The sequence below is a fragment of the Telopea speciosissima genome, chromosome 10 (genome assembly GCF_018873765.1).
Source record: "Telopea speciosissima isolate NSW1024214 ecotype Mountain lineage chromosome 10, Tspe_v1, whole genome shotgun sequence".
Lineage (NCBI taxonomy): Eukaryota > Viridiplantae > Streptophyta > Magnoliopsida > Proteales > Proteaceae > Telopea > Telopea speciosissima.
In genome coordinates this window covers 30,385,513-30,391,802 of record NC_057925.1, presented here as the reverse complement: position 1 = coordinate 30,391,802, position 6,290 = coordinate 30,385,513, and the positions used below count along the sequence as shown (strand labels likewise).

The following is a 6,290-nucleotide window of genomic DNA, read 5'->3' as shown; positions in this document are numbered from 1 at the left end:
AAGGTGGCATATTTCATAAAGGAGAATATCATCAGCAGATATGGTGTACCATATGAACTGATTTCTGATCAAGGAATGCATTTATAAGGAAAAGCGGAGGAAATCTGTAACAAGTTTGGTATAAGGAGGCATAGGTCTACAATATATAGACCTCAAACCAACGGTGCAGTGGAAGCAGCCAATAAGAACATAAAGGTCATATTGCAAAAAATGGCAGACACGCACAGAGACGAGGCAGATAAGCTTCCTTTAGCCTTGTGGGCCTATCAGACTTTAACGAGGGGCAACCCCGTATACCCTAGTGATCATGTCGTTAATCGGTCAAAAATGAAACCCTAAATTAATCTAGTAAGTAGCAAGTAAGGGGTCGATCTACGGGGAACTGGAAAGCTAAATTACTAAGATGATTATATGAAAGTGATTAAATTGTAATAAATCTGATTTTAAAACTATGAACAAAAGAAATAAATCTAAGCTAACAACGATATGCAAATACGGGAGAAGACTATCTTTAGGGTTCGAATCCCCAATGGGTTGCTATTCAATTCGGTTGCATGCTTCGGTTTATTATAACCACAGGCCTAATAATACCACAGAACGTAGGGTTCCTCCTAGGTATAGATTATCTTGACGAGTACTATCGTCCTTCACTTATAGGGCTTGACACGCTTAGTTCATTCAGCTATAATCCATCATCGGTACAACCACATAAAAACAAAATGCCGTTGCTCGAATGAAAAATAATGAATCACAGAAACAAAATTTTCCAACTAAATACATCAATTAAAATCATCCAAACAGGGATGGGGTCTCTACATCAAGCAATCAAGAATACAAACCAGAATTTTTAATAGCAAACACTATTTGTTCATCTACACCTAAAGATAGAGGGAACTTAGCCAATCATAGTGCCAAGAGATAAAGGGCAGCAATGGTGACGATGATCGATGGCGATGAAGCTGCTGGGACGGTGATCCTCCTCCCCTTGCGGAACCCAAGATCTAAAAACAAAAAAACCAAAAAAAGAAAGAGGAAAAATAAAGAGAAGAAGAAGAGAAGAGGGCACAGTTTTTGGCTTGCCATATTTTTGGAATGGAAAATCTGTGGGTGTTATATATCTCTTGTTTTTAAAAATAAAATAAAATAAACAAAAAGAGAACGTGAGAGATAGAGGATGGGGAGAGATATAGAAGTAGTGAGGGATTTGGGAAATAGGGGTAGTGTTTGTTAGGGAGACGGTAGAGAGGTTAGGCACGTATAAGGGGATTAGGGATATGGGAGTTAGTTAGGTATTAGATGAGGGAAGGTGAGGTGGCAGCATATGGGATTAGGAGAGGTAGAAACGTGAGAGAGAGATTAGGTGGAATTTTAAAAATCAAACTAAGCTAAAGATAAAGGGGACCGAATTGGAATGGGAGAGTAAAAGAGAGAGATACGTAACATGAGGAGATGGGGGTTAGGTGGGAGATGGATTTTAAAATTAGAAAAAGATAAAAAAAGAGATAGAATAGATTTAGGAAAGTGGAAACCAAAAGAGAGAGAGAGAGAGAGAGAGAGAGACCTACGTATGATGAGAGAGAGAATAAAATAAGTTTAGGAAAGTGGAAATCGTGTGGGGTGTGAATAAAAAAAAAAAAAAAAGAATTAAATAGTAATAATAATAAAAAGAAGGTGATTGAAAGAAAGAAGAAAAAGAAATAAAATATATAAAACATATGGAGAGAAAATAGGAGAGGAAATAAAATAAGAAAATAAAATAACGGAGAGAGAAAATAGGGGAGGAAATTCATCCAACAATGAAGGAGGGGTCCACTTGTATTATGCCAGTCAATCTCCCTTGGTTCTGGGCTTGGGCTTGCATTTCAACTTATTTTCCGGCCCATTATTCTTTTTTGGCCCAAAAAAATTAATCACATGAATGGACTCCGAAATCGATGCGTACTTTTAATGCAACACGTCCATCTTGCTCAGAATTCAGCCCTCTTCACAACCATGAAAAGAAACTGGACCACTTTACGTGTAAATTAGAAGATATGATGCCTAATAGTCTAGAATAGCATGAAATCGTATAAAATAGCCTTGTACCCTGAAAAAGACAGAACATACCCAAGGTAGCTCCATTCTAAGCAGATAAAAATGCAGAATTAAATGAAATAATTTCACACATAAATGTGTTCATCAAATACCCCCACACTTAGATTTTTCTAGTCCTCAAGCAAAAAAAAAATAAAGAAAACAAAAAAAACTAACTCACTTTCGTAGGAATCACGGTTGCACTTAGCATGTGCATCAAGCCTTTAAACCCCTAGGTTACCCCTAGTGGACGAGTTTTGTCTCGTGAGTGTTTGCAGGGAATATCTACACAAAATTCATGACTGTAAGTTTATATTTTGACAATGGGTAAGAAGCACACACCAAACTCGAAACTAAGATGTTCTACTTAAGATCAAGAAGACAAAGGTACCCCCACACTTGAGCTCTTATTACTCAGTATTGATTCTAGCCACAGGTACACATCCTAATTAGGGAATCTCCTTATATCTTCCAAAACACCACCTTACTTAAGGTAAGACCACTCATGACATCGAGGGCACCAAGGACTTCAGGTTTCGGAGCATTTTTTACCATACCATTGTACCAAGGCAATGACATTTCTTCCTTTTTTTTTTTTTTTGTTTCACAATGAACTCCATTTGTTACTCCACTACTGTTCTTCAAATGCCATGTAGGGTCACTACACAAGACACCCGAGCTATATGGTAGCTTTGTTTCTTACATATATTCACAGGGATAGTGATGCTAGAGTTCTCTTTTTTTTTTTTTTTTTGAAAATTACGTGATTCTCAGATCCGTGCAATGTTCTGGCATTTTAAGCTTTCTAGAAGGCTCATGTAATGAGCTTTAAACCAACCACTCCCTAGGGGATTGAGTGTGAAACACTCCTCGGGCTTTACTCACTCGAACCAAAAAGGCTACAAGCCTGAACTGGATTCAAGAATACTAGTAATAATAACCTAACTGGTCACTCCAATCATTTTACGCGAGACTCCGGGCTTGTGGCCTAGATGCCCCGGTTACTAAGTTGAAGCAACAGAACTAAACTCTCATATTTTTTATTTATTTTTTTATTTTTTTATGTCATGCCAAAACTAAACTTGGTCTCAGCTCCTAACCAAAAGCTCAAAGAAACACAAGACAGCCAAGTGGTCTGTCCTTTCGACAAGATGAGGCTCTTACTGTCTGAGTCAAAACCCACCTTAGGATACATACTAGCTACTGTCCTCTCAACAGGGTTTTCATTACTTCAGATTAGGGCTCCAAAGTCTCCCTCTCCCGCGTTTCGCATCAAAGTAACAGAAAGACAGTAGAACTTACTAAAAGCCAAAAAAATAAAAATCTGCCAATAGGTCTCACACCCCCCCCCCCCCACACACACTTAAAGTATGCAGTATAAATTAGTGGGTTGCCTCCCAAGAGCACTAAGTTTAACGTCTTCAGCCAGACGACAGATTGACTCATGGAGGGTCAAGGATCAAATCATACCAAGGAGCCGGTTTAGAAGAAGGTTGGGGAGATGTAACCAAAGGAGGAAGCGGCTCAAACCTAACTGCCCAAGGTGGCTGTTCTAAAGAGGATGAGAAATCTAGCAAAGTATGCACCTCTTTAGTGTATGCCTCAGACTCATCTCCATAGTGCTGCAAAGGGCCATCAATAAGCATGTGTGAAGTGTGATCAGCCACAACTTCATCTAATAAATCCCATGCAAAACATTCTTCCTCTCGAATGGAACTAAGGATGCATTGAAGATGTTGAGCCTAAGCTTCTTATTCCCAAAAGAGATGTCCATGGCACCCAATCTACAATTTATGCAAGCATTTGCAGTAGCTAAGAAGGGGCGCCCTAAAATGATAGGGGGAAGCTTGGTTGTGGTGGTTGTATCCATATCTAGGACAAGGAAGTCCACAGGAAAGTATAATTCTTCCACCTTCACTAAAACATCTTCTAACAACCCACGAGGTGTTTTGATTGAACGATTAGCCAACTGAAGGATGACCTCAGTGGGTTTCAAATCTCCTAAACCAAATCTGTCATAGACTGAACTAGGCAAAATATTCACACTAGCCCCTAAATCAAGTAGTGCCCTACTTATGGAGAGATCTCCAATGCTGCAAGAAATAAGAGGCGCACCTGGATCCTTAAGCTTAGGGGGTAGGTGGCTGAAAATTATAGAGTTAATCGGTTCAGTCAAATGGACGGTCTTAGGGATTCGAGTTCTCAACTTACGCTTTTGGGTGCAGAGGTCTTTCAAAAACTTAGCGTAAGCAGAGACTTGCTTGATAGCATCCAAGGGAGGGAGATTGATGCGAATTTATTGGAACAAGTTGATCATCTTTTGCATCTTTTTACCCTATTTACCCTGAAGGGGGTAAGATGGTGTCTAAAGTGCTTGGGGAAAAGGGACCTTTAGAATGTAAGAATCAAGTGATGGTCCCTCCACAATAGGACTGTGCAACCCCTTCCTTGGGAACTGATGAATGGGTTTCACAGGTGGTGTTTCAGTAATGGAATCATTCTCTCGGGTTGACTCAACCTCTCCCTGACCTTGAGAACTAGTGGGCAGCGTCTCATTAGTGGCTAAGGGTGCATCAGATTTTCCACCCTTTTGCCGCTCCTTAGGACTGTGACTGATTGGACCTGTTCTTTCCCTGGACCCATTTGATTGTTTGGGTTACCTATTGGCTGACTTGGCAATTGGCCAGCCTCCTTCCTACTTATAGCATCGGCTAGCTAACCCAGTGGGATCTCTAGCTTATTAATGGACTAAGTATGAGAGTGAAGCAGCTGTGTGTTCTGCTCAAGTCCACTTAATGCTTTTAGCACCTTTTCCTTAAAGGATTGATTCTGCAGGGGTTGAGGATATGGTGGTTATCCACCCATATAGGCATTGGTTTGAACATTAAATGGTGGCCTATATGGTGGGTTAGGAGGATTATTGGGTACTGAGTTTCTCCATGAAAGGTTTGGGTGGTTTTGCCATCCCGGATTATAGGTATTGGAAAAAGGATCATTACCCGATGTAGGGACACTTTGAGCCATTTGCACCTGTTCCTGAAAAAACTCAGGGTATTGTGCAACCAAAGAATAGTCCATCACATAATGACTAGGGCTAGCACATAAGGCATAGGCTTCAGTTTGACTGGGTAGAGGGAAACTCATTGGGAAAGGGGACATAGAATGCTGTCCTACAGACATCAGATAATCCAATTTCTTGGACAGCATATCAACCTTAGCAGTCATCTCCACCATTGGGTTGATCTCATAGAGACCACCCTTCTTTGGTTGCCCTATGTGTGGAATCTCAGTCCGAGAGGCCAAAGCATGATGTTGGGAATTCTCACTAAGGGTTTCAAAAAGATCCCATGCTTCCGTCTCATTCTTGTGCATAAATGTTCCACCATAAGAGGAGTCCACCATCTGCCTATATCGGTCACGGGGGCCATCATAAAAGCACTGGACTAACTGCCATTTCGGGACAGCATGGTGGGGGCACTTCCTAAGTAATTCCTTGAGTCTCTCTCACGCTTCATGAAATTGTTCGCCCTCTAATTGGGAGAAACTAGTAATGGCTCTTCTAAGGCTATTAGTCCGGCCAATGGGGAAGAATTTTTTCAAAAATTCCTGCTGCATCCCCGCCCATGTAGAAATCCTAACCGAATCTAGGGAATGAAGCCAGTGTTTGGCTTTGTCCTTTAAGGAGAATGGGAATAGGGGTAACTTTAGGGCATCTTCAGAGAGGTTTTGGATTTTGACTGTAGAGCACACCTCTAAGAACTCATCAAGATGCTTGTAAGGCTCCTCATTAGCAAGTCCATAATAGGATGGTAACATCTGTATGATGATGGACTTGATCTCATATTGAGCAGCCTAAATGGCAGGTAGCTGAATACAAGATGCAGGGTTATAGGCAGTTGGAGTGAAGTGCTCACTCAGCGGCCTTCTTGGTTGGTTTTCGTCACCCATTTTATTATTATTATCCTTAGGTCTAGCCACAGATCGCTCTATTTCTAGGTCAAGGGAAGTCAAGTTGGGGTGCAAAGAATGCCGACCATGCATAAAACATAACATCAGTTGAACGTGCTAATTAAACAGAAATTAAAACTAAAAATTAAAACGTGATAACTAAATAATAAAAACAAAACTCAATAAAATATAAAAATCAGAACTAAAAAGTAAACAATTAACTAATTTAAAACTAACGAAAATACTTACCTGGTGTTGGCGGTTGTGCA

General features: G+C 40.4%; 1 non-coding gene across 1 annotated transcript; it reads left to right on the top strand.

Annotated features, from left to right (window-relative positions):
- The first annotated feature begins 5,533 nt into the window (after positions 1–5,533).
- Positions 5,534–5,640, top strand: LOC122644395. The gene has a single exon (XR_006330326.1). It is a non-coding gene; the product is annotated as a small nucleolar RNA R71 (small nucleolar RNA).
- The last annotated feature ends 650 nt before the right edge of the window (positions 5,641–6,290 follow it).